We start from the raw sequence: 17405 nt of genomic DNA, 5'->3' as shown, positions 1-17405 counted from the left end.
CGTTAGTGTGTCGTGTGTGCGGTGTGCTGGATGCGTCGAGTGCCTCTGGTCTTCCTCTGGGGGCTGTGAGCGTGGGTGCCGCGCGGGATGTCACCCTCACACCCGGGCAGGACCGCCCGCTCGCACCTGCCCCTCAGGTGACCGCAGCGCCTCTTCCTCCAAGCCCATTTCGTGCTTCGCAGCTGCTGGTGCCGGGAGGGGAAAAGAACTGGTGATCGATGAACTTGCGGGTGAGGTCCTCTTGATGTATCTCGGCTCACGGGGCGCTTACCTGCTAATGTTTGGGAAGCAGGAAAAAGGGTGCTTTGCTGGTTTCGTCCCCTATCACCGGCTTTCCAGATAGAAAAGAGAACATGAAAGGAAGTGATGCTGTGGAGTCACCCACTAGGACATGTTTAGGAAAAAGAACTTGAAAAAGTTTTAAAAATCACACCAACTTCTGGGATTCAGGTTCACACGTTTGGACGTGTATCTGAGACACACTGGTCCAAAAGTGAGGCTGGGTTCCATTTCCAAAGGAATAAGTTCCTCGAGTAAGGTCATCAGGAGGAGGTCTTCGGAATGTCTCAGGCTAGGCATGGCTGGTTTGTGAGAGTCGTCTCTCAGAGGTGTTGCAATAGGTAGGATCCGACCACTGTGCTTTATCAAAAGCTGTGCTGTTTGCGATTCAGTGGTCATGAAGTAATCATGCCCACATATTGCTGTAGAAAGAATGTGATATGTGTGCTCCTGGGTATCTCTGGGTGGTGGCCAATATAACACAAATAAAGATGAAAATGGCTAATACATATTGTGTCTATTATGTTCCAGTCGCTTGCCTAATATTAACTCATTTAGTTCTCATAACAAACTCTTTGAGGAGGTACTTTTATTATCTCGATGTGGAAACGGAGGCCTGGGAGTTTGATTGGCTTGAGGTTAAATCGCTGGGAAGTGTCCAGTTGGTATTGAAACCACTCTGAAAGTTCTCTAGTGTTAGAAAAGGCTAAGTGGGCAGGAGGCAGCGGTTCATAACTGAAATCTCAGCACTTCGGTAGGCAGAGGCAGGAGGATTGCTTGAGGTGAGGCCAGGAGTTTGAGACCAGCCTGGGCAACATATTGAGACCTTGTCTCTACAAAAAAAAAAAAAAAAAAAAAAAAAATTAGGCAGGCATGTTGGTGCTCATTTGTAGTGCTAGCTACTGGGAGGCCGAAGCAGGAGGATCACTTGAGTCCAGGAGTTTGAGGCTGCAGTGAGCAGTGATGGCACCACTGTACTCCAGTCTGGGGCAAGAGAGTGAGATCCTGCCTCAAAAAAAGAAAAAAAAAATTAGAGAGAAGGAGAAGTTGAAATTGGCCAGATGCACAGTCACAGAATATTACACAATTTCAACTATTGAATCCCTGATTTACTGCTGGTTATTCATGCATCTTGCTTTGCTTAAGGTAATCATAATAGACAAGAGTTGAAAACTAGTAAGAGGTGGATCTGAGTTTGAGGAAGAGGGCAAGGATCTGAGGTTGAGAAATCGAATCCTTGAATTGAGGCAGTAAGAAAGGTCAGGGCCTACATACTGTCCTCCCCCTTCTCTTTGTTTTCTAATGCTGGGACCTTTCTGCAGATGAATCTCTTTTTTTTCCGTTTTGTCAGACTGGACCTGAAGCTCAAATGTTTACCAAGTTTATATAATCTCTGGAAAGTAGAGATTTGATTTTAGTATTGTCAGGAAATTAGTTAAGATGTTAATGTGCTGTGTTGGTGTGGCCTATACCAATTTACGTGACCAGCAGTATGAATCAGTGCAGATTAGAAATAGAACCTAACTTTGACTTTTAAGAGCAGTCATTTGGATGGAGCTGAGTGACCAGGAAGGTGTGGAGGTGGACCCCCACTCTAGTTTGTCCTGCAGCCTGTCATGCGAGTCTACCTGAAGCACCACACTCAGCAGATCACTGCCTGACCAGAATTTTTTGGTTCCTCATTTCATTTCCAACTTAAAACACCTGCGTGGCTTTCAGGCTGGTTTGAATCTCTGCCCCAGTGTTTTTTTCTTCCCTACAGCATTTGCCCTCTACATTGTCACCTCATTTGGTGTTGCACTGGCATATGTACCCCTAGCATAGTGCCGAATTCTGTAGCTACCACATAAACACTTGCAGAGGGAATGAACTGCTCTTCTATGTTTTTTATTTGTATTCCAGGACAGTGACTCCCAACTTGAGTATCAAGGATCTCTGGAGCACTGTGGTATTAATGCAAGGGGTCTGAAAATCCATACCTTATTCTACATTTTCTTAATAATACTGGCTGAGAACTTACTGGGCTATTCACTCTGCTCAGCATTTTGTATATCCCTACCTAAGGGGCGGGTATAATAATTGTCCCCATTTTATTCCTGGCTAAGTAAGGTTAAGTATGTTCCCTGAGGCCGTACATCTAATGAGTGTCAGAACTGAGATCTGAACCCAGATCTCAGCAATTGCTCTAAGTCATTTTGCTGTATAGACTGTGGTAAGCCTTATGAGACAGAGAGAAATAGTCTTACTCTAAGACGAGGTTTCAGATTCAAGTGCCGCTGCTCTGGCACTCAGGGCTATCATGGCATTTGTGCCAAGATGGGCTCTTAAATGGGTTGTCCCAAATTCCCGCTTGAGAATAGTGCGGACAGCCAGGATGTCCTGTCTGCCGTGTATCTCTAGTATGTATTGTCAGGCTTCTTATTCTAGCCTTCCCCTCCCGTCTATTCTTGACACACTCCTTCCCAAAGTGGGAACCTTACTGAATAGGCTTTAAAGAAGCTCAGGCTCTGGCTTTGCATTGCTGTCTCCAGGGCCTCTGCCAGCCACTCTTAAAAGCTCACCCCCATTGGCTAATGATGCTGTTCTTTACTGCACCCTTGGAGATGTTCTTGCTATTCTTTGAATACTGTTGCTTTGTACCTCTTTGGAGTAATTATTTGTGGCTGAATGGCCTCACAATTCTTACTCCTTTTAACTTGAGCCTCAGTGTTCTCAGCCTAATCCTGACAAATGCAGCCATTCCAGGGACTTCCTTTGTATTTACATGTATGCAGTCCCTGTTGATTGTATAAGTAATTTACATATCTGTGGTCTTCAGATTATAAACTACTTTAAGATAGAAATCTCATTTGCAGCCTGTTGCCTCCCACATGCCTTCGTCTAGTGGGGTTTCAAAAATGTTGACTTACTTTTTCCGTTAGCAGAACACATCTTCACTGCATGTCTGCTGTGTCCAAGGCTTGTTACAGATGCTGCTACAGATATAAAGATATGAAAGTTGTCTTCATCCATTTGTGTTGCTATAAAGGAATACCTGAGGCTGGGTAATTTATAAAGAAAAGAAGTTTATTTGGCTCATGGTTCTGAAGGCTGTACAAGAAGCATGGCACCAGCATCTGCTTCTGCTGAAAGATTTAGGCTTCCACTCATGGAGCTGGTGTATGCAGAGATTACATGGTGAGAGAGGAAGCAAGAGGTGGGGTGGGCTGTGGTGTGCCAGGCTCTTTTTAGCAACCAGCTTTAGTGGGAACTAGTAGAGTGAGGAGTCACTCATTACTGTGAGGATGGCACCAAGCCTTCATGAGGGACCTGCTTCCATGAAAAAAACACCTCCTATTAGTCCCCACCTCCAACACTGGGGATTAAATTTCAGCGTGAGATTTGGAGGGGTCAGACATCCAAACCATGGCATTCCACCCCTGACCACCCAGCTCTCATCCTTCTCACATGCAAAAGACAATCATCCTTCTCACATGCAAAATACAATTCCAGTAGTCCCTAAAATTCTTAACTTGTTCCAGCATCAACTTCGAGGTTCAAAGTCTGAGAATCAAAGCAAGTTCCTTCGAGCTATGAGCCTGTAAAACCAAAAACGAAGTATTTTTTCCCAAGATACAATGGTTGTACAGTCATTAGGTAGACATTCTGTGACTGCAGCGGCTGGGTGTTGGAGCAGCATGCAGGACGTTCCAGGACTCCTTGAGGTGTTCCAGGCCAGCTGTGCCCTGGGCCTGTCTCCCCAAACCATGCTGTCCTCCTAGGTCTCTGGGCCTCTGATGGGAGAGGCAGCCTCAAAGATGTCTGAGATGCCTTCAGGGTCTTTTCCCATTGTTCTGACTATTAGCACCTGGCTACCTTTTATCCATGCTAACCTCTTTAGCAAGTGATTGCTCTCCAGCACCACTGGATTTCTTTCCTGAAAAATGTCACTACCACATGTCCAAGTTGTAGATTTGAGAAATTTTTCTGATCTGTTTCCCTCTTCTCTACCAGTTCTACAAGTAATTACAAGTAATGCACTTTGACCAGCACATGCAGCAGACTGAATTACCACCTTCCTCAACGACATCGATAGTCTAGTGGTATGATGACGGCGATAGTTAATAATTACGGTAGATTAAAATAATTAACGTGTATTGAGCATTTAGTTTGTGACAGGTATTGTTCGAAGTGCATTAAATTTTGTTCAAAGTATATTTGTGGAAGCAACAGAGAGCTTCTATGAGATGGTTCCTTTTTTTTTTTTTTTGAGACGGTGTCTCGCTCTGTGTCCCAGGCTGGAGTGCAGTGGCGCGATCTCGGCTCACTGCAAGCTCCTCCTCCAGGGTTCACGCCATTCTTCTGCTTCAGCCTCCTGAGTAGCTGGGACTACAGGCGCCCGCCACCTCGCCTGGCTAATTTTTGGTATTTTTTAGTAGAGACGGGGTTTCACCATGTTTGCCAGGATGCTCTCGATCTCCTGATCTCGTGATCCGCCCGCCTCGGCCTCCCAAAGTGCTGGGATTATATGAGCCACTGTGCCTGGCCTTTTTTTGTTTTTTGTTTTTTTTGGAGACAGAGTCTTACTCTGTTGTCCAGGTTGGAGCACAGTGGTGCAATCTCTGTTTACTGCATCCTCTACCTTCCAGGTTCAAGTGATTCTCGTGCCTTAGCCTCCCGAGTAGCTGGGATAACAGGTGTTTGAATTACTGCTTAGCCCTTTCTGAACTGCAGTGGCTTTGGGTAAATCACTTATCTTTTCTGCCAGGTTGGAAGAGTAATTCTTATCAAATAGGAAGTAAATCTGCACATAGTAGTGGCCTTTGCCTCGTTACTGGAATAGACCTTCGCTCCACAGTGTTAACAGAATAATGAAACATTTCTTGACTTTCAGGAAAAAGTGGGAGATATTACTATTTAGCCTTGCTTTGCATGGGGAATCTATTATCTACAAGCAGAAAGTTCTGTAGTATTTAGAATCAACCACAAGGCTATAAGGTACTGGGAGGCCAACAGATTTAATGTTTAGTGAGTCTTTCAAGACTGTGCAAAGCAGATCTGGGAGCTGGTCTTATCTTCTCATATAAGAGGATTGTAGGCAGTGACTTCCACTCTAATCTTCCTTGCTGGGATTTGCAGTCCTGGGATAAAAGGTTTGGCATTATTGGGCTGGGCGTGGTGGCTCACGCCTGTGGTCCCAGCACTTTGGGAGGCCGAGGCGGGCCTCCCAAATCTCCCGATCACGAGGTCAGGAGATCGATACCATCCTGGCTAACATGGTGAAACCCCGTTTCTACTAAAAGTACAAAAAATTAGCCAGGCGTGGGGGCGGGTGCCTGTAGTCCCATCTACTTGGGAGGCTGAGGCAGGAGAATGGCATGAACCCGGGAGGCAGAGCTTGCAGTGAGCTGAGATCCTGCCACTGCTCTCCAGCCTGGGCGACAGAGCGAGACTATGTCTCAAAAAAAAAAAAAAAAAAAAAAGGAAATAAAAAGTCTGGCATTATTGGAGGTGAGAGAGTTGTCTTGAGTACTGCCCTGCTTAATCAAAGACTGTTACATGTGATTAATTGAAAGAGCTCTGGACTGGGAATCAGAGGTTGGGTTTTGATACCAATTAATTGTATAGCCTTACATTTTTAGAGGTTTTTCTTAACTTGTCAAGTGAAAGGGTTACCTGGTTATTCTCAGGGATCTAAGGTCTGCTGCTAGTCTACAGTAGTGTCTTGTTTGGATTACATGCCGACTTATGATTGATTATGTGTACTATAGAGAAATTATACAACTATCTTTATATTTAAGCAGTGCAGTAATTTAATTACAGTTTTAGACATAAAACCAACTGGATTTTTTTTTTTTTTTTGAGACAGAGTCTTACTCTGTTGCCTAGGCTGGAGTGCAATGGTGGTACGATCTCACTCACTGCAATCTCCATGTACCGGGTTCAAGTGATTCTTGTGCCTCAGCGTCCCGGGTAGCTGGGATTACAGGCGTGCGCTACCATGCCCAGCTAATTTTTGTATTTTTAGTAGAGTTGGGTTTTCACCATGTTGACCAGGCTGGTCTTGAACTCTTGGCCTCAAGTCATCCGCCCACCTCGGCCTCCCAAAATGCTGGGATTATAGGCGTGAACCACCATGCCCGGCCAGGATAATTTTTTAGAAATGAAACCAGTGAACTACTAATTTTACTGAATTTGAAATTAAGTTTGTAAACTAAGAAGAAATTCATATGAGTTGTATGTTGTCAGAATTTGTAAGATAGAGTGAAAGATTGGAGCTGTCCATCTTTGTAGGACATATCAAATGAATGAAGTGACTTTTTGGTGAGGAACGATTTTTTTTTTTAACTGGTACATAATAATTTTACATATTTGCGGGTTATGTGTGATATTTTGGTACATGCATGTAATGTGTAATGATCAAAGCAGGGAAATTAGGATAGAGGAAGGAGTTTTAAATTCTTGGGTTTTTCTTGGGTAGAAAAATGAAGTTAATTATGTCCACATCACAAATTTATGTGTGGATTAAAAATGATGATTATATTATAATAAGGCCTAGCACTGTTCCTGGCATATATTGTTTATGAAGTGATAATTCTTGTTTAGTGTGTATAAGTTCTCACAATGGAAGGAATGAGGGAAGGATGGAGAAGTGCTTGGGAATGCAGTTAGGGGTATGTAGGATGAATGAGAATAGTAAAAGGATGGAAGCAGAAGCACCAGCTCCTGTAATATAAGGATAATGAGATCAAGGATGCAAACATATTTTGGCAACAGGTTGGATGGTAATACTATGGCCAGAAATGCAGTCACTGGGCAGGAAAATCAGTTTTCTCAGGCAAGACAGTGAATTATTTTGTTCCTCTGGAGTTCGAAGTGCAGTGGTGCAATCATAGCTCACTGCAGCCCTGAACTCCTGGGCTCAGGTGATCCTCCCACCTCAGCCTCCCTGGTAGCTGGGACTAGAGGCTTGTGCCACCAAGCCTGGCTAATTTTTTACTTTTTTTTTTTTTTGTAGAGACAGGATCTCACCAGCTGACCAGGCTAGTCTTGAACTCCTGGCCCCAAGCGATCATCTGGCCTTGGCCTCCCAAGTGCTGATAATACAGGTGTGAGCCACTGCACCTGGCTTCTTTGTCTTAAAAATGACTTGGGCAATGTGGTCAGAGGTGGCTGTTGTGGAGTGGGCAAGTCCTAAAGGTGGCCATGCTGCTGTGCTGTACCTTTAGCCAGTCTTCTTCCCTGTCTCCCAGAACTTTCTGTAGCTCTTGTTTACAAGGCAAGAAAACTAACCCTTTCCCTTCAGTTTACCAGGCTATTCTTAGTGTACTTCAGTTTTCTCCTTTCTTTCTCCTTTATCTATTTGTTGATTGTTTGCATTTCCTAATGCCAAAACCTTGTTAAAGATACTTCCAGGTGGGGCGCGGTGGCTCATGCTTGTAATCCCAACACTTTGGGAGGCTGAGGTGGGCGGATCACCTGAGGCCGGGAGTTCAAGACCACCTTGGCCAATGTGGAGAAACCCCATCTCTACTAAAAATACAAAAATTAGCCGGGCATGGTGGTGGGTGCCTGAAATCTCAGGTACTCGGGTTGCTGAGGTGGGAGAATCTCTTGAACCTGGGAGGCAGAGCTTGCAGTGAGCTGAGATTGTACCACTGTACTCCAGCCTGGGTGACAGAGCTAGACTTTGTCTCAAAAAAAAACCAAAAAAAAAGAGATACTTCCAATTTACAATTCCTCATGCTTTTCTTCCTTTCTTGAGGAATTTTGGGAATCCCGCACTTCCAGAAGTAAGGTGCTCAGTTGCACTAACCATTCCTATATAAGCTTAATACATAGGAAATGAATGAGTAAAACATGTCTGAAAGGTAATCCTATAGGATAGAAGGCTGATTATCAGTAATGTTCTTGGCAGTGGGGCACCAGTGTGCCAAACCCAGTCTTTGGCAAGCCAATAAGCAATTTTCCTGCCAAAATCTTGTGACTTACCATAAGTAGTAACCCAATTGTTTATGTAAATTTACTCATTGAAATGACTCAGCTTTCCAGGATATTATTTTGGCATTTACTTATTTAAAACTGAGTGACATAGACTTGAGGTTAGATGATTTTATATGCAGTGATGTTCTTGGCTGAAGGGTATTTACCTCATTTGTTTCAGACTCTTCATACTGTGCCTTTTAAACAATTTACCACATGTAATTTTAGGAGAATCCTTTCTCAGATCTTCATGCTAAGTTCTTTTAAACTTAAGAGTGATAAAATAAAGGTATTTACTAGGGATTTATAGAAAGTATTTCTTTATACCGACTAATTACACTTGGGAAAATGAACCACCAAAGCTTGGTTGTATTATATATATATTATGCTTGAGCAATGGGTTTGATTATAATGTGAAATGAATTGCTTGATCATGTTTAACAGAAATATGTTCCTTAATGCTGAGTGAAAAAGCCTCTAATTGGCACTTTTAGAAATCTTTTAAAACCAAAACATGATTTTTCTATGTTTCTTAGAAGGGTGCTGTATTTCTATAACTTTTCACAAAAGAAGTTGGGTTTTTAATGTTGCTTTATTCAAACTATATTTTTACATCTGTAAAAATGATGAATTGGAATTTTGCAGGTATGTGCAGACACTAGTAGTATTTTTTGGTGATCAATGTTGATAAACATATTTATTGTAGTTTAGAGTGGAATCCTTCAAAATGGAAGCTTTATTGCAAGAGACCTGCAGGTCAGAATGCAAGTGTGGCATATACGCTTGTTGGAGTAAACCCAGTCAAGGAGAAAGACAGTGGAAACCCTGTTTGTCAAGAGTTGTGGGAGGCCTGAGATTTTACCTTACTTGCAGGCTAACAAGTTAGCTTCCTAAAATTCCACGGATGATGGCAGAAGACACAGCACTCCTGGGTCAGCAGGCAGTATGAACTTCATGTTTGTGACAGCTCTGTTTTTATAGTATTTTCTTGCGCCCCAAAGACCATGTGGGCAACACGGTGGCTGGGTGGGTCTAGGTGGATGTTGTCCGTGCAGTGGGTATGCACCACGGTTGAGGAAATCTGAGTTTGGGAAACCCCAATTTTTTGTAAGGGAACTAATAAACCTACCCAGCTTTTGCTTTGAGGGAGACATTATTTTTATTATTCTCCATAGCAAACAAATCTTCCTTCTGCTCCAGAGAGAAACACTATTGCTATCTTAAAATACTGTCTACAGATGTCCTGTACAGGAAAGATAGTAGCCGATAAAAGCTGTCAGTGCAACCTGCTCATAAGACATGCAGAAACTGGAAAGACCCATGGAGAACTGGCTCCCAACACTGTTTGTTTGTGTTGTTCCTGAAACTTACCAGATTGACAACACAGACCAGTTTTCCTCTTTTTTTTCTTTGAGACAGGGTCTTGCCCAGGCTGGAGTGCAGGGGTGCAAACACAGATCACTGGAGCCTCAACCTCGTGCGCTCAAGTGATCTTTTGGCCTCAGCCTCCCGAGAAGCTGGGATAACAGATGGGCACCACTACGCCTGGCTAATTTTTGTGTGTGTGTGTGTGTGTGTGTGTTTTTATTGTTGTTGTTAAGGTGGGGTCTTGCAGTGCTGCTCAGGCTGGTTTCAAACTCCTAGGCTCAAGCAATTCTACCATCTCAGCCTCTCCAAGTGCTAGTATTACAGGTTTGAGCCACTGTGCCTGGCTCCAGTTTTCCTCTTATTTCTCCATGCAGTCTATGGGGAGCTCCAGCTTTGCATTTGTTTTCTTTTTGCTTGAAGAACAGAATGATAAGACCTGGATTTGGGTGCTTAGTATGGAATGAATGAATGGGCATTGTCCCTGGGGGAGGCATTTTATATTTCCCTGTATGTATAGGCATGGGAAGTACAGTAGGTTTGGCTTTGTTGAAACTTTTAGTAAGTTTAATCTGATAGATTAGTCTCAGTTGGCCTGAAGAACTCTAGCTCAGAAGGACATTTTTCCAGCCCTGAAGAAGAATATGCCTGCTTCCTCATCACCCCTAAGGGGATGATTCTAACTCCATTGGCTGAAACCTTCCCTTCCTTATCTGGTCCCTTTGTGTAGTACACATATCAGCACCTTTTTTTTTTTTTGAGACGGAGTTTCGCTCTTGTTGCCCAGACTGGAGTGCAATGGCGCGATCTCGGCTCACAGCAACCTCCGCCTCCTGGGTTCAAGCTTTTCTCCTGCCTCAGCCTCCAGAGTAGCTGGGATTACAGGCATGCGCCACCACGCCAGGCTAATTTTGTATTTTTGGTAGAGACGGGGTTTCTCCATGTTGGTCAGGCCGGTCTGGAACTCCAGACCTCAGGTGATCTGTCTGCCTTGGCCTCCCAAAGTGCTGGGATTACAGGTCATCACTCGTTTTTAATTTACTCACTGAGTGACTGTAAACTTCTTGCATTAATTTCAGTGCTTTCTCTTTTTTTGCTTTATAATTGTACCTGATGTAAACTCTCATACCTTCATTTAGAGATTACTTCTATCATTTTTGAGTATGTTTCTCTAGTGTCTACCATATGCTAATAGGGCCTGCCCTCGAGATCAGGAAATGTATGTCGTTTCAAATCTTCTTGTAAGTTTGCTAGGATCTTTTTTTTTTTGACATGCAGTTTTGCTCTTGCCCAGGCTGGAGTGCAGTGGTGCGATCTCAGCTCACTGCAGCCTCTGCCTACCGGGTTCAAGTGATTCTCCTGCTTTAGCCTCCCAAGTAGCTGGGATTACAGGTGCCCGCTACTATGCCCAGGTAATTTTTTGTAGTTTTAGTAGAGACGGGGTTTCACCATGTTGGCCAGGCTGGTCTCGAACTCCTGGTCTCAGGTGATCCGCCCGCCTCAGCCTCCCAGTAGGATCTTGTTTTGATTTTCATGAGTTTTGATGTTATCATTGAAATATCTAGAAATCTGCATATTTTATTTAAGAGAGTCTGCTTTTTGTACACAAGGAATGCTTGTTCTTGGTGAAGCCTCATATATGATGGATAGGAAGGAATAAGAAAGCTGTGAGAGGAGAATAAAAGGACTTAGCTACTGATTGGATTGTTGGATTGGCGAAGTCAGGAGAAGTAAGGATTTTTGTTTTGTTTGTTGTGTTTATTTTTATGGTTGGTCCCATTGACATTCAGTTTGTGTAAATCCGTGAGGACAAGACTGTATTTTACTGCTGTATCCCTCGTGCAGTGTCTGGAATATGGTGGGCTCTCAATAGATATTTGTTGAATGACATCTGGAGTTCATACCTCCTCAGAAATCCTGGAGGAAATCTACTGTATATAAGAAGTAATGGGAATGTAGATGTGCAGTGTATCATACTTTAGAGCAGGATCGACAAACTTTCCCCTGGATCAAGTCCACCTGCCTCCTGTTTTTGTTTTTGTTTTTCGAGACAGAGTCTCCCTCTGTTGCCCAGGTTGGAGTGCAGTGGTGCGATCTCTGCCCACTGTAACTTCTGCCCTGCCCCGGGTTCACGAGATTCTCATCCCTCAGCCTCCTGGGTAGCTGGGACTATAGGCACCTGCCACCACGCCTGGCTAATTTTTGTATTTTTAGTAGAATTGGGGTTTCTCCATGTTGGCCAGGCTGGTCTAGAGCTCCTGACCTCAAGTGATCTGCCTGATCTGCCCACCTTTGCCTCTCAAAGTGTTGGGATTACAGGCGTGAGCTACCATGGCTGGCCCTGTTTTTGTAAATAAAGATTTGTTAGAGCACATAACATCTGTTTACTTACTGTTTCTGGCTGCTTCCACATAGAGTTAAATAGCTGCAACAGAGACTGTGTGGCTTTGAAAGCCTGAAATGTTTACTATCTGGCTCTTCACTGAAGGAGTTTTCGAAGATTTGCTGTAGAGCTCTCTTCCCTAGGGTGGATAGTGGAATTGCTACTGGTCATAGGTGATATCTCCAAATGAGAGAATATGGAGACAGAAAGATGAGAGTGAGAAGGAGGAAAATGTTTGCATTTCAGGTTTGGAAGAGAAGGAAGCTAGGGAGGGAGGGGAGAGGAGAGAGAACAAAAGTACTGAGTAATGTCGTGGAATCTGAGGGAGGCCAGAGACGTTTTTGTTGTGTTGGTGGTAACACATAACATACAATTTATCATTACTGACATTTAGTACATTTACAAGGTTGTGCCGTCTTTACATTTAGTACATTTACAAGGTTGTGCCGTCTTTACCGCTATCGTTCCCGAATACTTTTTCATCACTCCTTTTAAAAAGGAAAGCCCATTCCCATGATCAGTCACTCCCCATCCCCTCCTTTCCCAGCCCCTGGCAGCACAAATTTACATTCTGTCTTGCATGTTTTTCCCTTTTGCTTAGATCTGGGAAAGGTTTTTTTTTCGTGATGGAGGGGAAATGGGCTTCTATGCAGTCAGAGGAGAAGCCGATGGAGGAAAGGAGTAGTGTGGTTATGGAAGAAGCTGAAGGGGAGAAGGTCTCGGGCATCTGGAGGCCTGAGATGGGCATGAGCATCCAGTCCTGCACTGGCGCTGGTGCTGCAGCCGCAGCAGTGCCATCTCTGTCACTGCAGTTCTGTTCTCCGGGAGCTGTCCCGCAGTGTGATTTTGGGTGCTGTTCCTCGTTATGAAGCCTCTCAGTCATCTTCTTCAGTCTGCACTGTAGCTTTCATAGATTTCTGATTCAATTAGCTGCAGATTGGTTTCTGTGGCTTCCCACCTGAACAATGATAGAAAGTGATGATATGTATGATGGTGGACAGAGAGATGAGAAACCAGTTTTGAAGTCCTCTAAGAAACATGGAAGTGGATGTGAGTGGTTGATCACACCAGTGAGGTGGTGATTTTGATTAGAGTGTAAGTAAATTTCATGGGCGGTAAGTGCTGAGAAACAAAGATTGTTACGGTTTGACGTTTCAAAAGTGGCATCAGGAATTGATAAGGTGTTTCCTGTTGTACCCCATTTTGGGGTCTAGGAGAATGAATGAGTAAAAATCCTGAATGTCAGTACTCATGGAGTTTTGGATTTTACATAGACTGGTAAAAACTTGAGATTGTTGTATAGTGGCTAGGTTATTTTGAAAGTAAAAATCTTAGGAATAACAAATTGCTATCTGCTGTCACAGTAATTAAAAAAAAAGTTTTACACACCAAAATGTAAGAAGAACATGCTCCCAGAATAAAGAACACTCACCAAATTATATACTTTTGGCTATGTGAACTACTTTTTCTCATTTCTGTTTTTTTCATTTTGCTGAAGAACGGGTTAAAAATGTGTCATGGATTGGCATTAGTCCATAGAGTACATTTGGGAACCACCTATTGAATACTATTAAACAAATTTCATTAGTCCAATTTCATTTGTTCAGATTCTGAAATGAAAAACAATTTCATTTATCTGATTTCATTTGCTCAGAACCGAAATATGAACTTCTTGGGGATAGGGATCATGTCTTCAAACTGTGGTGACCATTTTTTTTTTCTTGACTCCAAGGTAGGACACACATTATCTCATATATAAATGATCTAGAGTGCAACTGAATGTTGGAAACCAGGGCTGTCTGGAAGAATTTGGAGTTACTTTATAGTACTTCATCCTTCCTGGTACCCATTTGATGTTGAGCACCATAAAAGGTGCTTGGTAAGCATTCGTTTGTTGGTTGTTTCAGATTTCATTTTTAACCGCTTCCTTTGGCATGCTGGGCAAATTCCTTAGGCTTTTTTTTTTTTTTTTTTGAGACAAGGTCTGGCTCTTTTGCCCAGGCTGAAAAGCAGTGGAGCCATCTCAGCTCACTGCAGCCTCCGCCTCCTGGGCTCAAGCCATCCTCGCACCTCAGCCCCGTGAGTTCCTGGGACTTTGGGTGGGCTCTACCGTATCTGGCTACTTTTTCTGTTTTTCTTTTTGTAGAGATGAGGTTTTGCCATGTTGCCCAGGCTGGTCTCAAACTTGTGAGCTCAAGCCATCTGCCCACCTCGGGCCTCCTAAACTGCTGAGATAACAGGTGTGAGCCACTGTTCCTGGCCCTTAGGCACTTTTCATACCTCACCAAAGAATATACTAGCAGAACCTAGGCGTCAAGATCCCTACAGAATCCTTACAGCTCTGTTTCTGCAGCTCTCCCTAGTCTCTGAGTGTGCTTGGAAGGAATATTCAAATCATTATTATGTTGTTTCAAGTTTAACTTGGGAACTTGAAACTGAAATCAAGTTTTGGGGAGCTTCTGGGTGGTGACAGATCTTCTTGTTTTGACCAGGCACTCTTTCTTGTCCCTCTGTCCTTATAATGTTGACTTAGGCATCCCGCTGGCTTTGTGAGTTGGTCAACCCTGGATATTAGGGGGAGGTACAGGGGGAAGAGAATGCTAAATGTATTAAGTGAATTTCTCAAGGTGGATGGGAAGGTTTTGGGGGTTGTTTTTGAGGGGAAGTAATAATACATAGATTTTTGTAAAGTTTTGCGTTTCTACATTTCAGTATAAACCTTGAAAAGTAGAAATAGGAAGAGTTGACCAAGTATTGAAGTCCCTCTTTTTTTCCTTTCAGCTTTTTTGTGGACAACAGTGGTTTTTTATTTTATCCCTTATCAATTTTGCTATTTTGACTAAGTTAGCAAGTTCAAATTATTTAAATTTATATAGTATTTTCTTTCCATTGAGTTGTGTTTTAATATTTACTGATGTTTGAACATACAGTTTTTAACCTATTTAAGCGTTACCAAAAGTTTATACTATTGCCAGATTGTTACTATGGGAAATTTGATTTTAGTTGCTAAAAACAAGGAAGTATTTTATATAGACCAGGGAAATAATTGGGAGCCCAACTAGAAATCTTAGCAGATTCTCTATATGGGACAGCGCTGTTAGTGGAGGACTTAGGGATGGGTCCAGGAAACCTGAGATTACTGCTTATTAATTCTTAGTAATTCTTTGAAGAATGGAGATCACTTAACCTTTATGGACTGTGGTTTTTCTTCTCTTTAAATGTACATTTCAGAAAATAGATGTAAATATACATAGAGAATAAAAGCGTCTAGATTTTTAGTTTTCCTAAGTCAAAATTTATGTAGATAATGCTTAACATTTGGATTTGGGAAAGATTCCAGGAATTAATCCTGTGGCAGGACTCTGAGGAGGAGTCAGCTGTGGACTCTGGAGCGGGGTCTTCAGAGGAGTCTCGAAATGCCTGTAGTGGAAGAGGCAGCATTGGCTGGGCGCGGTGGCTCACGCCTGTAACCCCAGCACTTTGGGAGGCCGAGATGGGCGGATCATGAGGTCAGGAGATCGAGACCATCCTGGCGAACACGGTGAAACCCTGTCTCTACTAAAAATACAAAAAAACTAGCCGGGCGAGGTGGCGGACGCCTGTAGTCCCAGCTACACAGGAGGCTGAGGCAGGAGAATGGCGTAAACCCGGGAGGCAGAGCTTGCAGTGAGCTGAGATCCGGCCGCTGCACTCCAGCCTGGGCGACAGAGCGAGACTCCGTTTCAAAAAAAAAAAAAAAGAGGCAGCATTGTTGTTTCCCTAGCAGCTTGGAATGTGGAGGCAGAAGCTGCTTCCCTGGGGCTCTAGGCAGGAATAAGCCTTCGAGGTTTACAAGTAGAGGCTCATGCTGGATGACTGGGTTACAATTTAGTATTCTTCAGGTAGAGCAACCAAATAATGCTTTGAAAGATTAATTTATCTTATAGCTCAACAGGTTTTGTTTTCTCTTTAGTCATAACATAAATCATAACATAAGATTATGTTAATAGGCAAACATTTTTGTCAGGGATGATCTGGGCAAAGTACCCATTTCTGGTACCTGAATTCTGGCCTTGGAATTAAGATAAATCTGTAAAGGGAGAGGAGAGAAAGATGAACATGAGTTTGATTCCTGACCTCAATACTCACTGGGCGTCAGAAGGAAATTTACTTTTTTTTTGTCTTCCTCTCGCCCAGGCTGGAGTGCAGTGGCATGATCTTTGCTTAACGCAGCCTGGACATGCTGGGCCCAACTAATTTTCCCACCCCAGCCTTCTGAGTAGCTGGGATCACAGGTGTGCGCCACCACACCTGACTCATTTTTGTATTTTTTTTTTTAGAGACAGGATCTCTCTATGTTGCCCAGACTGGTCTTGAACTCCTGGGCTCAAGTGATTCTCCTATCTTGGCCTCCCAGAGTGCTGGGATTACAGGCATGAATCACCACGCACAGCCCATGGGCAAACTTCTGAGTCTTTCTGAACCATGCTTGTCTGTACTAGGATGAAAGAAGGTGCCTTGCATAATGATGTTCTGGAAATGGTAACGTTGTTATCCTGGAGGATCACTTTAGTTTTTCTTGTGTACCAGACTGGATGCAGGCAGTGTCCTACCTCTGGACACCCCGTCTGCGCTGAAGCACTGGGGAAAAGTGGAGCACAGGAGAACCCCATCACTAAAAGTTTGCTTCAGGGACTCTTGCTTTTCCTGTCTTCTTCCCCTTCCCTTTCCCCACTTTATCACATCAGTCGTAGTTTTGCCTCCAGGAGCCAGCCTCTGTTGTGGTTGCTACCCAGAGCCTGGCTGCCTGGCCACTTGTATTGCTCCATTGTCGATTGGAGCCTTATTTTACTCGCTTCTCAGATGTCATATCTGGACTCCACTTGTTGAAACTGTCAACACGGGATATTGGGGCTAATTCCAGGGGAAAAAAGGGAACTTTACAACACTACACAGTTGAACTGAGAAAGCCATTCCATGCAGCTAATGCGTTATTCAGGGTGACTCTTAACACTGCACATTATGGTTCAAGAACTAAATTTGTGTTCAAGTGAATGCCCTTCCTACAGAGAAAAGGGCTCCAAGTTTAAATAGCTGATTTCCAAGTTTTCTGTGGAAGGATTTGTTAAAGCACACCCTTTGGATCAGTTCGTACCACCAGTTCCAGAGCTCACCAAGCTTAGGTGGAGGAGGCGTGACTGCCCTGCGGATGGGGAAGGGCTGCTTTCTTCATTGTACTCTGCGTGGCAGAAATGTTTCTTTCTCTTAAAAGCAGTTTTACCTGTTTTAAAAAATGGGCTCAGCTCAAGGCAGATCACTTAAGGTGGGATGAGAGGGTTTGGAGTGTACACTGAAGAAAAGGGGAGCACTTACAAAGGTGGGGGAGGAAAAGGAGGATGTGAAGGCCCAGAAGTGCTGAGAAGCACAGAAGGGTGGT

This window comes from Mandrillus leucophaeus, unplaced genomic scaffold (genome assembly GCF_000951045.1).
Source record: "Mandrillus leucophaeus isolate KB7577 unplaced genomic scaffold, Mleu.le_1.0 Scaffold27, whole genome shotgun sequence".
NCBI lineage: Eukaryota > Metazoa > Chordata > Mammalia > Primates > Cercopithecidae > Mandrillus > Mandrillus leucophaeus.
This window is presented reverse-complemented; position numbering follows the sequence as displayed.